This window comes from Pipistrellus hanaki (genome assembly GCF_964339955.1).
Source record: "Pipistrellus hanaki genome assembly, chromosome: 4".
Taxonomy (NCBI): domain Eukaryota; kingdom Metazoa; phylum Chordata; class Mammalia; order Chiroptera; family Vespertilionidae; genus Pipistrellus; species Pipistrellus hanaki.
Genome location: NC_140506.1, coordinates 56,186,013 through 56,202,403, shown reverse-complemented (window position 1 = coordinate 56,202,403; position 16,391 = coordinate 56,186,013). Strand labels below are relative to the sequence as shown.

The 16,391-nt window shown below is 39.4% G+C and overlaps 1 long non-coding RNA gene across 1 annotated transcript in view; it reads left to right on the top strand.

Annotated features, from left to right (window-relative positions):
- LOC311621827 overlaps nucleotides 1–15,568 on the top strand; it is a 29,623-nt gene extending 14,055 nt beyond the window's left edge. Inside the window, exons 2-3 of the long non-coding RNA XR_014794874.1 lie at nucleotides 10,515–10,584; nucleotides 15,382–15,568. This is a non-coding gene — a long non-coding RNA (uncharacterized lncRNA). The remainder of the gene's footprint in view (nucleotides 1–10,514; nucleotides 10,585–15,381) is intronic.
- The last annotated feature ends 823 nt before the right edge of the window (nucleotides 15,569–16,391 follow it).

The following is a 16,391-nucleotide window of genomic DNA, read 5'->3' as shown; positions in this document are numbered from 1 at the left end:
GAAAGTAACAGACTAAAAAGTGATGAAGTTGCTGAGTGGAAATTAGGTATTTTAATAAACACACTTGTATTCTAGGTTGTGAGATTGACATAACTGGATAACACAGAGATTGTGACTATGTGCCTATTGAGGCTATAGCACTAGAGAACCTGGTAAGAGAAACCAATAGGTCAGAATGCCTTCTGCTCTTCGATCTAATCCCTGAATAAAAAGGCAAGTGTAGTTGTCTGCTCTTCACTTCTAGGCCAGCTCTGCAGAGGATCCCTGGATACCACTTCGTACCTGGAACAGTTCCATTTTAGATTCACAGCTCTTGTTACTCTTTTCCTTTTTGCTAAGACATAGGCAAACCCATTATGGTTTTCAAATAGGATTTGAACCACTTTCTTAAGAATGAATTCCACCCCTGGCTAGTGTGGCTCAGTTGATTGAGCATCGTCCCATGCACTGAGCGGTTGCCAATTCAATTCCCAGTCAGGGCACATGCCCAGGTTGCAGGCTGGATCCCAAGTAAGGGGTATATGAAAAGCAGCTGATCTATGTTTCTCATCTCTCCCCACCCCTCCCTTTTACTATCTCTAAAATCAATCAAAACATTTTTTTTTAAAGAATGAACTCAAGTATTAGAGTAGTTCATATATAAATCTGGGTTAATTTAGAATGTCCAAACACATATTCAACTAAGAAGAAAGTAACACGGGTTATGGGGAAGATGGAGTCAGAGTGACACTTAGAAATCTTCCAAGGCAGAGGCCCAGCCTCTGGTTCGGTGTCTGTGAAGTGTGGAGAGGCATACAGAAGACAGCCTGGGGGGCATCAGGGAAAATGCTTTAGTCCTTCTTAAAAGAAGTTCTGGGCAATTCCAAAAGAGAAAGAGCAGAAGGAGGTAAATTTAGACAAGAAAACATAAATAACTCAGAAGTCTCAGTAAACAATATCAGACTTGGTGGTTCAAACCCATAACTCTCCCTCCAAATTCCATTCTTTGGGACCATCCATAGAGCTATGTCTTAAAACCCAGCCTCTGCCTATCACAATGCCTTTTTTTACTTAAATGTCACAACTAAGCAGGGTACCATCTGACTGCACCCCAGTTGTGACAGATTAACCACTAAATCGCCCTTGCTGGATTGGATACAGCGGGAGTTCAGTACATGGACAACCGGTCTAACTTGCTCAAGGCTCCATGCAAGGGTATCCAGGGGTCTCAGAACAGCTCTGGCTTCTCACCCAGGCAGTTACCCTGCTTCTCCAGCTGTGTAATGGCCCAGCAATTTAACCGGACGATAAACACAAATTACACTTTTAGCTGTCCCAAACTTTCTCTGTTGTGAGCACTGGGATGAGCCAGCTTAAGGGAACAAACATTCAGGGAAGAACTAGTTGTTGTATTGTCATTGCTCACAAAAAAAACAGGTGGATGCAAATTCCTCATCTCATTGCTTTGTTTGGTTTGTCTTGTTTCCTCTCATCCAGACCTCTCTCTTCCCATAACCTATTTTGTATGCTGCTGGGTAGATCCAGCTCCTCTTCCCCAAAGAAAGCTAAATTGTTTTTAGATAAAAATGTCATCTGCCTCCCTCAGAATGGAAAATTCAATCATACAAATGGCTGTACAAATGACTGTGGAGCCTGATTCTCCATTTCCGATGTGGCGTCACTTAGCATGAGATGTTCTTCAGCAGCTGTTGCGCATTCGGATGGAGGCTGAAGGCCCGCCCACCAATCACAGCGGAGGACACCAAAGCTGCGGCTCCCGCCCGCCAACAAATCACTCCAGGCTGGAGAAAGTTAATTGTTAAGAGCAGCTAAGAGAACTGCATTTGGGTGCACCAAACTTAGAGGGCAGGCCAGAGACATTAAGTAGAAACAGTGACTTGCAGTGTGGTTTAGAGAGAAATAAGTCCCTCTGGCAACGGTGGCATCCCCTGTGAGGTTAAGGCATGGAGGGTCTGAGAGCCCTAAAAGGGAGGGGCCATGAAGCTAGGAGAGATGTCATCTGGTTTTCACTGGGTTTCTACCACTGAATGCTCATTGGATATTTCCCTGGAATTACTGCTCTTCTCTGACATGTTTTTTATGATTCATCTCTTTTAGTAGACGCAGTTCAAAGGCAATTTTAGTTTGTGAGTACCCATATTATTCAGACTCATGATTGGAAGGAAAGGGGCTAATTGTTAAAGACAACTGCCAAGGAAATATTCAAAAAATTCATCCTAATGTGTTTCGATAACTGTTTTCCCCACAAGAGTGGGAGCAATAAGTTAAAGTGCATTAGGTTCCTCATTCAGCATCCACAAAGATGATGAAAAAGGGAAACTGAGTATCCATTTGGGGCCAAGACTCAGTGGGAGGGGTTTTAGAAAGCCCTATAAATAGGAATTCTTATTTCCACTTGCACGGGTAAGGATATTGAGGCTGACAATATTTAAAGTGCCCAAATTTCCACACAGAGAGTGAGTGAACTAGAATTTGATCTGTCTGCCTCTAGGCTCTTTGCATTGCATATTTCAACTTGGGATATATGACTTGAAAAAAGTAGATTTCAGTAAATCTTTCCCACCTTGGGCCTCCTCAACATTTAGAGAAAGTAATATATGGGAATAGAATGCCTTCCCAGAGCAAATTACTCATACCTAGAGAATAATTTCTCTCTTGTATTTCCTCTTCCACAACTCTCTCTTCCCTTTTCCTATTTGCATAAGCATGGGAATTTGTAGTAGAATAAGACAGTAATCCTAGGAAAAATGTGATCATTCCCACCAAAATATGCTAAAGTGATAGTCCAAAAGGTTTGATATAATTTCTTCCTTCATCAAAAGGCATCCTTTCAAAACATTAATACAAAAAATAAATAAAAAATAAGCACACACTGTCCTTAGTCTGGCTGGTGAGCTCCTTATGTAAAGAAATATTTAGTCTTAAACTTCATCATGGCTTTGACCGGTATCTCAGTGGTTAGAGCCTCGACCCACTGATTGAAAGGTCTCAGGTTCAAGTCCCAGTCAAGGGCATATACCTGGTTGCAGGTTCTCCAGCCCAGTAGGGGCTTTGTGGGAGGCAATCAATGTGCCTCTCACTCAAGTTTCAGTCTTCTCTCTCTCTCTCTCTCTCTCTCTCTCTCTCTCTCTCTCTCTCTCTCTCTCTCTCTCTCTCTTTCCCACTTCCCTCCCACTCTCTCTAGAAATCAGTGGAGAAAATATCCTCAGGTAAAGATTAAAACAAACAAATAAATAAATAAATAAATAAATATTCAAATAAATGTACCCTGAAGGAATATCATGGAAGCAGGGGGACAGTCTGTAAATTCCTCTATCCCCTCTATCCATACTTCTTCAGAGAATCAGAGAGAGAGGTGTTAAGACCCTGGGGTGTGCCACCATGTCAGTTTCAGCAAATTTTTTACTCAACTTTACTTCCTTTTAGGGAGAAAACCAGGGGGTGATATTGTTTTCCCTCTACAACTCTGGAACTTGCTTTGATCAACTATCTCAAATCAACACAAAGTAGGTCAGTCTCTTATGTTTTTTAAAGCTAAAATGTGCCTGAGAAAGGTTGCTAGCATATTGAGCCAGCATTTTAAAATTTCTTCCTTTGGCCGAGGCCGGTTTGGCTCAGCCGTAGAGCATTGGTCTGCGGGCTGAAAGGTCCCAGGTTCGGTTCCGGTCAAGGGCATGTACATTGGTTGCAGGCACATCCCTGGTGGGGGGTGTGCAGGAGGCAGCTGGTTGATGTTTCTCTCTCATTGACTTTTCTAGCTCTCTGTCTCTCTCCCTTCCTCCTCTCTGTAAAATATCAATAAAATATATTTTTAAAAAATTCTTCCTTTGAATTCATGAAACCTCCTGAGGTCTTTTCACTACATTATCACACACTCCCCTTAGGGGGCTTGTGGTTGGGCTGGTTAAAAGCAAATCTGAGCACTGTCTCCTTTAATGTATCTGCTCTAGGCTGGGAGACTCTTTGTAATTGTTGTATTTCCAGATCTTTTTGGTCTCTTCTGGTTTGGAAATAGGAATGCACAGCTGCAATGTGGCAATCAAAGTAGGGAAGGTGATCATTTACATTCTAACACACACAGAGACTTTGTACTCAAGGTTACTTATAAATCAAATAGATGTCATTTCATAAACACCTCCAAACAACTGTACTCCATTACTGAAATAGGAAGCAGTGCTGTTAATGGGTATCTAAGGACTAAAATCAATTTAACTTACAGGCACTCAGCTGCTACAACAGTTGTGAACATGTCTGAATGTTAATAAACACTGATTAGTATTAATATTATACAAGACCTTAAATGTGGCTGGCATGAAATTCCTAATCTAATGGACAGAGAAGCCTGTTGACAAAGATTTATTCTCTTTATTCCCTTGTCTAAAGAAATGTTCTGTAGGTTTGTCAGTATTAACATTAGTTTCACAAAGAAATTAAGGCATTTCTTGAATTTTAGAGACAATAATAGTCTCATGAAAAGGAATTTGAACACTCATTTGTCACTCAAAGACAACACTGAAATAATACCGAGCAAATCCATGAGCAGCAAGTGGAATGTGAAAATTAGGAGGAAAGACAGTGAAGATATGCAGATCATGATAATATAGAACAGCTGGGGAATGAGGGGCTCTTTCCCAGAGAAGTTGACAGCAGCCATGACTTGAATAGCAAGTGATAATATTGGAACATGGCTCCACTTAGGTTTCCTTTCAACATGTGTGTAAAGGATCACCATGAAGGGAAGTGAAACATATTGATTAGAATTGAAGGTTCATGTGAACCCCGAATTCTGATTTCTTCCTATTTTCTCAATCACCATTAATTGCCTTGACTACCCTGTGATACAAAATGACTGGATTAAGAGTAAAGATATAAGGAGATATAAGGGTAGGATTAATATGGGTCAGTGAATTTTACTTGAATAATATCTAGGATAGTTATATGTTTTAATATTTTTATTGAGATATAATTGACATAAAATTTATATATACATTGTGAAATGATCACTGGTCTCCTCCCGCCCCCCACCCCCAACTATCCTCCCCTGCTGGCCCAGTCATTCCTAACTGCCCTCCCTTGTCAGCCTGGTCAGGGGAGGACAGTTAAGGGTGACCAGGCCGGCAAAGGAGGGCAGTTAGGGGCAACCAGGTCTGTGGGGGAGAACAGTTAGGGGCAATTGGGTTGTCAGGGGAGGGCAGTTAGGGGTGACCAGGCCAGCAATGGAGGTAAGTTAGGGGCGACACAGCCAGCAGGGGAGGGCAGTTGGGGGGGCACCAGGCCTGCAGGGGAGGACAGTTAGGGGTGACCAGGCCAACAGGGGAGGGCAGTTAGAGGCAATCAGGCCAGCAGGGGAGCAGTTAGGTGTCAATCAGGTTGGCAGGGAGTGGTTATGAGGTGATCATGCTGGCAGGCAGAAGTGGTTAGGGGCAATCAGGCAGGCAGGCAGACAGGCAGGTGAGCGGTTGGGAGGCAGCAGTCCTGGATTGTGAGAGGGATCCCAGATTGAAAAGGGTGCAGGCTGGGCTGAGGGACACACACACACACACACACACACACACACACACACACACACCCGTGCACCAATTTTGTGCACTGGGCCTCTAATCTGATAATATGTTAGTACCCAAAATATCTAAGAACTCAATCAACTCAATAACAAAAAATATACAATCTGATAAAAAAAAAAAAATGGGCAGAGGACATAAAAAGACATTTCTCCAAAGAAGACATACAGATGGCCAACAGACATATGAAAAAAAAAAAAAATCAACATCATTAATCATTAGGGAAATGAAAATAAAAGTCACAGTGAGTTACCACCTCATAATGGCTATCACCAATAAAATCCACAAACAAGTATTGGTGAAGATGTGGAGAGAAGGGAACCCTCCTGCATTGTAGTTGAGAATCTAAATTGGTATAGCCACTGGAGAAAATAGTTTTGTCAAAAAAAGTAAAAGTAGAACTACTATATAACTCAGCAATTCCACTTGTATATACTCATACAAAATATGCTATTGTTTTCTTTGCCTTTGTGTAACAATACTGAAGTCTTATAACAATAGATTATAGTTCAATTTGCCTTTTTCACTTAGTGATGTATCTTGGTTAAACTTTCCCCAATCATGTTCCCCTCATTTTTAAAAACTTGCTCGTGCAATATCTTCCAGTAACAAATGCATCATCATATAATCTATTTAGTATTAACTATTTGATGGATATTTAATGTTTCTAGTTTTTCACTAATACAAATAATACTTCAAACAAAATTATTGTTCTTGTCTCTTTGTGCAACTTATGGGTATTTTTCTAGAAAAGATACCTGGAAGTGGACTTTCTAAATAACAAGTAAAATAAAAATATTTTACTAGATTATAGAACAAAACTATCCTCTCATAAAGGTTTGATCATTGCACCCAAGAATGCAGGAGAATGCCTGTGTCTCTTATGCTCTTTCCTTAGCAGATATTGCCCTCAATTTCTGCAAATAAGATAGAAAATTAATTACATGTGTCTATTTTAACATGCACTGCTCTCATGTCTAAAGAAGTAGACAATTTTAAGTATTAATTAGACATCCTTGTATTTTTTCTGTGTAATGCTTGTTTTATTATGCATTTTAAAGTTTGAATGTTTGTCTTTTTCTTCATGATTTGTAAGAATTCATATTATTTTTACATTGTTTTGGGTTATACATCACTAATCTTTTAACTTTAAGATGTCATTTTGTTTTTCAGAACTTGCAATGTGCTTTTATTGATTTCAGAGAGAGAGGCAGGAAGAGGGAAAGGGAGACAGAAACGTTGAAGTGAGAGAAAAACATCAGTCAGGACCAAAACCACAACAGGGGTATGTGCCCTGACTGGGAAGTGAACTAGTAATCTTCCAGGGCTAGAATAATGGTCAACCAGCTGAGCCACACCAGCTAAGAGATAAAATGGCTTAGGTGAGCCCATGATTTAAGAGAGAGATTTAGAAGAATCAGATTTTGAAAGGGGCATGTAAGTATTTAGGTCAAACAATATATACGGCTATAGACACACAAATATATATACATAACTTAACTATGCAGTTCAGAACAAGGTGTCAGACTTTAACTAAATTCATAGTAGACTTGTATGCTAAACACATATAAGAACCCAGAGCATAAATTCGTCCCTGAGAGAATAATAATAACTGACATATAGGACAGTGGGGAGTCATTTCACATGTTCTTTCAGCAAAAAGTATAGTAAAGGGGCTTAGAGGAAAAATGTTTCAGAGAAAACCAGGACTTGCAAAACAGGCCAGGTGAAAAGAATATTAATTCTAATATGCAAGGCAAGCATTCAAGGGTGAAGGTCTAGAGATTGCAATCCATCCTTTTCTATGCCAAATTGAGTGCCATCCATACCATGGCAAGAAAATGTTTTATTTAGGGCCATGAACTCGTGAAAAATTGAGTAGCATCTATAAATTTTATTCACTCCTTTTTCCAGATCATTAAGGGTATTAAACTCGGCCAGACACAACATGGACCCTTACAACACACCAGTACACATTGCCTTAGAGTTAATTATGCCATCATTAATCATTTGCCCATTGTTTATAATCACCCGAGCATTTTTAATATAACTAGACTCTTATTCAAGCTGGTTTTAAATTAATTTTGGAAATAAGATTTGGAGGGTTCAGATGCAATGATCTGTTGACACCTACATTCATCAATTAGGCAGTGTTCTTCCTCGCTCCTCTTTGGGAGTTTTTCTGGTAGAATGTACCCTCTGCAGATCCAGCTTTATGTTAGACACAGCTCCTCTCTGCTCCAATTGTTTACAACCTTTCTCTTTCAATAGCTGCACCATGACTTTTTAATATGTTGACATAAGAACAACTAGATGACGTTGACCTGAATCACACTTTAAAAAAAAAAATTGATTACACATCTGTTTTGTTGCTTATTCACTTCTTACCCATCCTGCTCCTACCTTTGTTTCAGCAGTGTGCCCTGGTTCTCCACTGGCAGTAACTTGTTGATGTATTTCTTTAACACTATTTGGGGCCTTACATGCCTGGATGTATGTTCTGCACAGTGCCAATTTGGATGGATTGCATATTTTATAACGTTCTCAGACTACATTTTGAAAAGAGCTATTTTTCTTCTGTGTGTGTATTCCTGACTTTACAACAGTTCTGTACCTTCCTTCTTAAATAAGTTATATGTCTATGCATTTATTACACGTTCTATTTTTCTGGGTTCGACCCTTTTCCAGCTCTCTGATTCTTTTCTTAATTTTTAACTAATAAAACCCAAGTATAATATGTACATACTTTAGAAGCAAATAGTTCTCTAGGGTTTGTAATAAAAAAGAGTAGCCTTCCATCCATATTCCATCATATACATCTCCAAGAGACAACAGATTTCAACTTTTTGCTGAATATTTTGGTATTTACCTTCATGACTCAAGATAATGTGCTTGAATTTCTACCATTGATTTTTATTTTAGACATTAAAGGCCCAGTGCATAAAATTTATGCACTGGGGGGGGAGAGGGTGTCCCTCAGTCTAGCCTGCACCCTCTTCAATCTGGGACCCCTCAGGGGATGTTTGACCGCTGCAGGGATAGGGTCTAAACTGAAGTTGGACATCCCTCTCACAATCCAGGACTGCTGGCTCCTAACTACTCACTGCCTGATTGGCCCTAACGGCTTCTGCCTGCCAGCCTGATTGCCCCCTAATCACTCCCCTGCCAGCCCGATTGATGTCTAACTGCTTGCCCCAACTGCCCTCCCCTGCTGGCCTGATCTCACCCCCAACTGTCCTCCCATGCTGGCCTGATGGTCCCCAACTGCCCTCCCTGGATCTTGTGATGACAAGATCTTGGGGTGGCCATCTTGTTATGATGCAAGGGCGAGATGCCACCTAAGCTTTTATTAGTATAGATTATCTCTGAGCAAAACTCTCCACTATGAAATATGGGGATTTAGCTCATTTCCCCTGTTACTACCATACATGTGTTCCCTTTCCTTTATCTCATCCCCCCAATATGATTTATCATTGTTTTTATTAGGTTAATATCAGGGTTTATTAGGTAATTGCTCTCCATAGCTGAAATGTACAAACTTTTCCTTTCTGCTTAACTTTTTATTTTTTCTGTTATCTCAATTATTATTAAACCTTTAAGTATAATATGTCCTAATGGCTCAGCATATTTGACTGAACTGCATATTCAAAATAAACTGGGTTTTCAGGGTTAAACTGATTTTTGAGGAAAATGTCAGAGGAAGAATGTGGTTTATAAGGAGGACAGAATGATGAGCCTAATAAAAGGATATCTTTTTAAACTGAAATTTCTTAACCCAGTTACCCTAGAAACAATTCAAAACTCCCCCACCCCCAATTCTTCTCACTTACAAAATTGATTTAGATATTCTCAGTTTATAGATTTATTCTTTTGAAAAAAAATTCATTTCCTTATTTGTACCCAAAGGATTGTTTTTAACCTGGCTAACAGCAGGGAATTCATTCGGAGGAGTCTCGTGGTGAATGTATTTTGGAATTTGTAAAGTAAATTGTTTGTGTGGAAATAAAACTCTCCTCAAGGGCATCCAGCTTTCTGTAGCTCCTACCCATTATTTCACATATCAAGGAAGAGTGACTCTTTCTTCTGATTACCTTACTCCCTGATTTTGAATCTCAGTCATTTTCATTCATAGTCAACTCTTTGTCCTACTATTGAGCCAACTTTGAATCCCACGCTTCACTGGGAAGATTTACCAGTCTTTTTAAAAATATGCATAAAGATGCCCTGGCTGGTGTGGGTCAGTTGGTTGGAGCATCCTTTAGAACACTGAGCAGTCACAGGTTCAGTTCCCGGGTTGTGGGTTCAATTCCTGATTAGGGCACATACAGGAGGCAAGCAATCAATGTTTCTCTCTCCCTTCCTTTTTTCTCTAAAATCAATAAAAACATGTCCTTGTGAGGATTAAAAATAAATCATAAAGATTTGTACTTGGGAATTCTTTCTTCCTCTTGAGGTTGCTGTGACGGGGAGGGAAGCTATGTTAGCATTCACTGTGTGCCAGCACTTCTCTGCCCAGATGAATGTACTAGTAAGTCTATTGCTATTATGACGAATTTTATTATCAGCATTTTTGCCATCTGCATAGTTTTTGCACTTGTGCTGATTGCTTTTCTCAGCTTCAAATTTCAGCCTTCATTTCAAATTGGCGATGCAAAGATGCGCGTCACTGTGGCTTAGCAGTGCGAATAATAGCCCCTCAAATAGGATCTCTGGGCGCTCTCTGCTGGAGCAGGGGCATGCAGCCTATGCTTTGTGGGAAGTTAAGAGGAGGAGCGGGTTTGAAAAACAGTTTAGATTAGGGATCTTTTAATTGGGGCTGTTACTCGTAAGGAGAATGTTTTCAGCCTGGTGGTCTGTGAGTCAATGCAGCTTTGCTATTGTTTTGAATAATTCAATTCTGTTTAATACAAATTATTTAATAAAATATATTGACTGAGTCTCAATCTGTCCTAGGTACTTCAGACTTAGGATGCTCTGGAGGCATAAACAGGAGTCTCTGCCTTGAGTTCACTCAGCTGACCAGGTAAACTCTCGCCTAAATTAGAGGCCTCGAGCTGTTCTCACAGTGAGATGGCCTGAAGGAGGTTCTGGGGGACACACAAAAAGAATATATAAGTCAGACTATAGATAATTAACGTGGGTCTATCTTCAGGATGCTCCCCACTACTTCTGGAGCAGGGGAGCTAGTCCTTCCACAGGGGAGCTTTGGTGGTCCACGTTTATGGTATGCTTGGGGGTCCAGACTGTTTTTGAAGTTATACCATTTTTAAAAAATATATATTTTATTGATTTTTTACAGAGAGGAAGAGAGAGGGATAGAGAGTTAGAAACATCGAGGAGAGAGAATCATCGATCAGCTGCCTCTTGCACATCCCCTACTGGGGGTATGCCTGCAACCCAGGCACATGCCCTTGATTGGAATGGAACCTGGGACCTTTCAGTCCGCAAGCCGACGCTCTATCCACTGAGCCAAACCGGTTTCGGCGAAGTTATACCATATTAATGTCACTTGCAATAAAATGGTTTTACACATAACTAGTCCTCTCTTCCTCAGACCCTGTTATTTTGCAAGCAGGTAATTTCTGTGGGAACCATGTACCATATTCAAAAGCAGCCGTTAGCTTTCATAAATCCTACAGACATATTTCTGATGGGTATGGGCCGCTTCTTCAGAATTTGAAAATATCACAAAGGTGAAACATTTTCTTCCAAAATGCACCTTCTAAATATACTTTGCATCACATTCTGAAAACAGATTCAAAGTATATTTCTTACTCAAGTGTAATTGGTAGGAAGGTTACTGACATATACACTATTCTTTATTTCTTTTTTTGTACACTGTAAAGTGGGAGCCTTGCTGGGGCTTCTCTCTTTCCATTTTGGTTAATCCATCTAATTTTCACTTTGGCTTAGTGATTACCTGATTAACCCAGCAGGTGTTACCATGTACCACACAACCTTTTCATAGCAGCCAGTGTCAAAAATGCATCTATTCTTGTGTGTACCCAACAGGCCTCATGGATTTTTATTTATTCAACATTTTTAAACCACAAATTACAATTATTCTTCTTTTGCTAGAATTGGATCACATTTCACCAGTGGGAGCCCCTTCAAGCTGGTTCTTGTGTTCTTTTAAAATATCTCTATTAAGTTTTGACTATTTTCTTTCTGGCAAAACAACTTGTACTTTACCTGCCCTAAATCTATTGTAGAATCAGCTATTTCTCCAATTAGCCCTAATTTCTGTTAGTGAAAATTAATATAGAAGCCAAGATCTGATTACTCAACATATTCATTGATACGCTCATTGATACTTGTTATTTTTTTCTCAGTGAACCAAGCTAGAAATTGTACATATTTTAATTTCTTTTCAATTCTTTTTCCTATGGATATATTATAGTTTATAGTTTGTAAGTATGTATAGTAAGAGTTTTATGTACTAAAGCACTTAAGTAATTCTTCTGTTAGTTACTGATTTGACATATAGTTAAATTCATTAAATTCATTTTATTTCTAAATTGCAATTTAAAAATTTTTTATTTTACTTTTGAATATATAAAACATTTATTTGGTTCGAAAGTCAAAATAAGTAATGTATATTAGAGAAATATCATTTTTATCTCTATTCTGTCCAACCCTTACACCTCCACTAAAAAATGATTTATTGGTTTCTGATTTGTGCTAACTCTCTAATATTTAGTAAATATGTATATATTATTCTTATACAATATATATACACCCTGTTTTACAGTCTCATTTTTCTTGACAAAATATCATGGAGATCACTTTATATGAGTTACTATTGATCTTCTTAATTCTCTTTTAATAGTAAGATAAAATATTTCTTTTTCCTAAGTTATATACTAGATATACTAGAGTTTATATTGTACAATCAACTCCCTGGTAAGGTAGAGAGAGAGAGAGAAACATCAATGATGAGAGAGAATCATTGATTGGCTGCCTCCTGCATGCCCCACACTGGGGATCAAGCCCCCAACCTGAGCATGAGCATGTGTCCCAAAAGGGAATTAAACCATGACCTCCCAGTTCATACTTGGATGCTCAACAACTGAGTCATGGCAGCCAAGTTTATGTTTTAATCATTTTTGTGTGTGGCTTTGAGAGAGAGAAAGACAGAGAGAGAGACAGAGAGAGAGAGAGTTATCAGAATTTACCATTTGTCCTCAAGGCCAATATGCTTATTTGGTTTGTTCATTTACAAGTTGAGGCTGAATTCCAGTATGAATATAGATCTAGGTTAGTCCTTGAAGGCTACACTAAATTGGATTTCATTTGAAGAGTCTTATTATAAAACTCACTCAACCAGACCTCTAAGTCTTTGAAATTCTTAACTATATAGGAGGATGAGAGGAAACCAGAAGTGTAAATTCAGTGACACTTTTTATTTTAACAGCAAGAAAATCGAAAAGCAATCTGAAAATTGGCAATTTCTTATCTTCATCACACATAATCTTTTCTCCTAACCATTTGCGGTATGTGACTAGACTTTCATTGGCAGCATTATACACCTCAATTCAACAGAGTGCTTATTTTAGAGGAAAGAGTGGTTTGATATTAACTTTCAATCATTTGTAATAAATAAATTTCCATATTATTACTTGGTGAGTCAAAAACAAGAAGTTCTTTTTCCTTTGAAGGCTTTTCTGTTAGTTCTGTAATCAAATTAAAAAAATTTTCTACCCCACCCCCAGTTTTGAAGTTTTTTTTACTGATTATATCATTGGATGTTTTATCATACATACAGAGACTAGTCAAGGAGTCTATTATTTATGATCATACGTGGCATGGTATTTTTAAAATATCTACCTAGTTCTGGACTGCAAATATGCTTTGTTCAGTACAGTGATATAAATATGATTAGAGATCCAATAGCAGAAAAAAAGGTCAAATTTATATACATTATTCTTTAGAAATTGTATTAAAATACAATCAGAAATGTGTTTAGAATGTTTTTGCTGTTGTTGTGTTGATCCTCACCTGAGGATATTTTTCCTATTGATTTTTAGAGAAAGTCAAAGGGAGGAACAGAAGGGGAAGAGAGAGAAAAAGAGAAACATTAATATGAGATAGAAACATCAAATGGTTGCCTTCTCCAAGTGCCCTGAACTGGGGCTGAGAATCAAACCTGCAACCCAGGTATGTGCCCTTGACTTGGAATCAAACCTCAGACCCTTCTGTGTGTTGGCTGATGCTCTAACCACTTATTAACACTGGCCAAGGCTGTAGTTATATTTTAAAAAGAAGTATTTTTCTGAAAACTTTTCTACACAAATTTTACCAACATTTTAATTATTAAATTATTTCCATCAGAAAATTGTTTTCTTCATCTACTATGTGAAGTTATCAAAGAACCCTGAGTTAGATAAACAGACTTCAGAGTTTTGCATTTGAACTAGATAAAATTCTGTTTCAAATAAGGCTAATAATAAGAACAGTGTGTTTATCCACTGATCAATTTCCTGATGTTATTTATGCTTCATGAAAATAGGAAAAGGCTTCCTCCCTAGAAAGGGTGACCTCTTTCATTTACCAGTTAGCAAAACCAAAGGAAGATTTGAAATTGAATATAAATCTATGTAGCTGACACACATACACACACATTCAAGATCTGTCATTATTATGATTGCTGATGCATTCTGGGTTAGTCCTTCCAGGTTGATGTCTATTGGTTGCCCCCTTTTTGTTCTCCGTGTGCTGGTTGTCCATAACATGGGACATGAAGCTTTGGCCCATACACACCATAGGGCTCACAGGTCTAAACCCTGGCCCATATTGACTGCCACATTGTGCAGGAAACCTAGCAAGTCCTAGAGTTTAAGTGGGAAGTGTTGTTTTGGTGGAGTAGGCCTCTTGTCTCCATATGCTCTAGGTATGTTAGTTGGAGGCGCCAATGATCCCATAAACTTAATTAGGTTAGACAGAGATCAGAAATATGTGTCTTACTTTGGCCACCAGACATTTCTGAATGTGCGTGTCAGAAAGGAATTATATAACAAAGATGAATAGCCTTTCCTGGCTCTCCTAGCGGATCTGCTTCTTTCCTTGCTTCGTTTCAGTCAGCATTGAAAGGAACTTGGAAGATACTGTTAATTATCACTCATATTCATTCTCCTTTGCTCCTTTGACTGGAAAACATGACTGAAGTTTTAGTTTGGCACCTTACTTGTTGGGAGCCATCAGAGTTGAGACAAGCAACTCCATCTTAAGGAAATAGAATTAAGTTCCTTCTAGCAGAAGTTATGCAGTGCCCTGAGGGTTTGGCCAGAAGCTATTAACCTACTGCTTAACATCTCTGCAACTTCCCCTTCCTGACCCTCCCCCATAGCTAGCCCAGCCTTGGAATGTTACACCTTGGAATGTTACACCGCCCTGGCAGTTAGCCAATCCTGTGTTGCCAGATACCTTACCACCTTGTCACTCAGTGCCTAAACCAATTATACACTGCCAAAGACCCCTCTGCATAGGCAACCCTGCCCCCCTTTGTTCCTGCTGTATATATACTGCCATTTCAAAAAATAAAGTTCGAGGCTTGATCAGAACCTTGTCTTGCCTCCGTTCTTCGTGTTCCTTGTTTGCTTCATTCTCTTAGGTGGTTTCCACGTGTCCTCGTGGTTGCCCCGTGGGTCGGGGCACTTACTGACCAACTAGAGATTATATTTCTCAATGTGCCTTGTAGCTGTGTGAGGCCAAATCGGATTTAGGTCATTGGGATGGGAGTATATCAGATGTGGGCATTCTGGTACCATCCATAAAAAGAATCCCCTATACCTGGCTCCCTCTTCCCCTCTCCACCATCCAGGGAAATGACGACAACAAGAGCAGCTGCCTTGGACCTAGAGGTGGAAGCTCCATCCTCAGGATGGTAGGGCCAGCCCAGCACCTGGTCTTGGTGTGAGCACATGGAGCAGAGCCACCCTTTCACCTAGATTGCCTACTTCTGGATTGTTATGTGAACAGGAAAGAAACTTAATGTAAGCCACTGTATTCTGGAGTCTTTTTGTTACTGTACTTTTGCTTATGTCCTCACTCATGAAACAGCTCAGAAAATCTTAACTGCTGTCTGAAGCAGCAAAATTGTCATCATTTTCATTGTCCTAATGCTATTTTAATCACCTGATGTATTCACCAATGCACTGTTCCTGTCGATTACCATATTAAAAATCAACAACAACAATGTACAGCATAAGTGCAGTATAATAATACACAGTGCAGGTGACAATGACAACAGCACATATGCATCCTGAGCAGCCTTTCTGTGCTGAGTATTGGGGCCTGTGCAGACTTCACATCTCTTCCACCAAGATGAGTGTCAGAGAGAAAATGATGTGCCTACAGATCCTTTGGAGAAGACAAGAGTGTGATTGGAAAAAAGGACATGGAGAGGTGTGGTTCAAGTGTGGAACCACAAGTAGTATCTCTTTTGGAAACACATTTGCTGCTAAGTAACTGGTAGTAAAATAAATTCTGAAACTAAAATGAACAGCTTCAGTGAAACCTGAGGTCAAATACACCACCGGCAAAGAGCAAAAAGGCAGCGGAGCAACATCCATCACCCAATCAATGCCTGTAGGTAAAACTGTCTGCTGTTCAGACTGCTGAGGATCAGGCCTGCTCTCTACCCCTCCCCACTTTTTATCCTTCAGAGAGAAGCTGGCTGTGCAGAGACTGCGGCCAGCTACAGGAGGACAGGAAGTGCTGACAGTGGAGTTGTCTTACAGGTTTCTGTATGTCAGAACAATTCCATTTCCAAAAACCTTTAATGCAGCTATGTAATATATTAGAATACTTGTTTTATTCACTAGTCCTGCT